This window comes from Micropterus dolomieu, linkage group LG18 (assembly GCF_021292245.1).
Source record: "Micropterus dolomieu isolate WLL.071019.BEF.003 ecotype Adirondacks linkage group LG18, ASM2129224v1, whole genome shotgun sequence".
In the NCBI taxonomy this organism is placed as follows: Eukaryota; Metazoa; Chordata; class Actinopteri; order Centrarchiformes; family Centrarchidae; genus Micropterus; species Micropterus dolomieu.
This window is the reverse complement of record NC_060167.1, coordinates 29,159,918-29,162,574: the sequence shown is the minus strand read 5'-3', so window position 1 is coordinate 29,162,574 and position 2,657 is coordinate 29,159,918. Positions and strand designations below refer to the sequence as shown.

At 42.9% G+C, this 2,657-nt stretch overlaps 1 protein-coding gene across 1 annotated transcript in view; it reads left to right on the top strand.

Moving 5' to 3' along the window:
- The window catches only part of magi1b (membrane associated guanylate kinase, WW and PDZ domain containing 1b), a 142,764-nt gene that overhangs the window by 79,689 nt on the left and 60,418 nt on the right, over nt 1–2,657 (top strand).

Genomic DNA, 2,657 nt, shown 5'->3' with positions numbered 1-2,657 from the left:
GGGGCCCCCGTGTGTTCCCCCCCCCCCCCCCCCCTTGTGTTTGGCATTTTGGTCGTCGCCATCTTGTTTTTTGGAACCAGAAGTGACCATATTTGGATGAGAGGGTGGCGCTAGTGAACTGTGATATTAACTGAGATGCTAATTTGGCCATGGTAGCGACTTGTCAATCACAAGATAGCTACTACCTAAAGCATACCCTGCTTTATCATCTATTTTCCTCTAAATGGGACCATAATTTACTAAACGAACATCATGCTGTATTTAAGAAGACTCCAAACCTGCGACTGTGACCCTAAACTCATTAGGAAAGTACTGAGGTAATAGATAAAGTTAGAAGTAGGCTCATTTTGTCATTAACTAGGATAGGATAGAATAGATACCTTTATTGTCACATACGTGTTGTTGAAATTCATTCTCTGCATTAAACCCATCCCTCAAGGGAGCAGTGGGCAGCCACTGTGCAGCATCCGGGGACCAACTCCAGATGCCACCAGATGTCAGGGTGCCACTTACTCTAGTCAGTGGCACTGACTGGAGTAATACCTAACATTTGATGGTGGGGGAAACCGGAGCACCCGGAGGAAACCCACGCAGACACGGGGAGAACATGCAAACTCCACACAGAAAGGCCAGGACAACCGGGGTTTGAACCCACAACCTTCTTGCTGTGAGGCCACAGTGCTATCCACTGGACCACCGTGCTGCAATCAGACTTCTTTTTGAAACCAGTGGCATCACCCCCTGCTGGCCGTAAGAAAGAATGCAGGTGCCCTTCCACATTGGCTTCACTTTTCAGACCCAGAGGTTCCTGCTTGTACAAGACTTCTGTAGCTTGCTCCTCATCTCCACTTGAAGTTAGTGGCTAGAGGCTACATTAGCTGCTACTAGCATAACACACGGATTGACCAAACTGGGTTGTCGTGTTGCATTGTGGCTAATGTATTCAGGTTTTGACAAGGAAGAAGAATGCAATGAATAAAAAAGACGATATTTCTGGTTCTGCTGCATATATTTTAATTAAAGAGCTAAAAAGATAAAAAGAGCTCTCCATCAGTTTGACAATGTTGTAGGAGTGCAATGTTAAATCGCTGGAGTACTCTTAAATGTAGATCATAGGTATCAGTTTGGCATTTAGGTAGATCTGTTGTTGTTAGGACACATTCGATGAGACTCTCAGAAGCATACAGTATATTCATTATTATTGTCATTAGTCACCCCTTTCCCCACCCAAAACATCTGACTCCTAATATTATGACTGGTCATTTTAAATGTGTGGCAGTCAAGAGGAATGAAGCCGTAGTTATTTGATGTACTTCTGGATCACATGACATCATCAACATCAGAGCGGTTTTGGCTTTTAGCAGGACTCATTCGGCGGCTTGAGAAAACCCACAGTTAAGTCCTCCAGTCAAGCCCAATAGCAGGAACAGTTTTGCTCGGCCACACAAGCAGTCATCACATCTGCCAAATGTACTGGAGACAGAGAAAACACAAATGAGCAGATCAGAGGCTGGGTGGAGGAGTCTGTGGTATTAACTTCCTTAATGTTCTTTGTCCAAAAGAAAGCGTAGATGAATAGTGGCTTGAAGATTAAAGGGAGATTTGGTAGTGTTTCAGATTTGAAAAACGGGAACAAATGAGAGTGCCAGTTAAAGAGGGAACAAACGAAAACATGGACAGAAAGGAAAGAAAGAAGCGGCAGTGATGGAAGCCGAAAGGAGCGATGAAAGGAGAGGGCAGCAGAGGGAGCGATCCACTGGGTCATGCTCATGAAAATTTTAATCAAGCTTTGCATATGACAGCATCTTCTCTAACCAAGCACATACATTTAACTGTGTTTACATTTAACCCAAACATTTCTCAAAAACGCTGAGTTTATGAGTGCTACTATTGTTTCCATGTCAGTCGCAAATAACTCCTGTCCTGAATGACCTGAATGCCAGCATACAAGCCGAATAAGAATAGCTGGGCCTATTAATAGAACAATTATGATAATGAATCATTGCCAAACACATTTATGATGGCCCACTTTTCACTCATGGCACTGATCAGTTCACCATGGTGAATATGTTGAAACAAATCATCTTTTTCCCCTTGTTTTGTTTGTGTTATTTTCAGTCCTGCATTTTGAATTGCCCAAAAAATGAACCCACAATGCTCTGAATTGTAGGTGTTTTCCACCTTGCTGTGCACGTCATTTCTCTGAACCCTCTGACTTTTGAAGACTATTTGTATGTAGGTCATACTGAAGTCTGTGTATCTGTTGGTGTAGTGTGGGCATACTCTAAAGGCCTGCCTCAAATGGAAAGCTGGATCGTGATGGAAAAGACTGTCTTGATTATTTGGGGTTTGTGTAAAGGTTTCAGTCCAGAGTCTCAGTATGTTTGAAATGATTAGAATCTCCACCCAAGCTGCATAGTTAGGGCCCGAGCACGACCGTGCGAGGTCCCTATTGAATCTGCTCGGATTATATTTTTTTTTTTTTTTTTTTTTTTTTTTTTTTTTTCTGCAAAGTAGGCCCAAATGACATGGCCTAAACATACTCGAAAACTCACCAAAATTTGCAAACATGTCAGAACCGGTGAAAAATTTCGTATTCTACAAGTTTCGCACATGGGCGTGGCAAAATGACTCGCTAGCGCCACCTTGAAAATTGG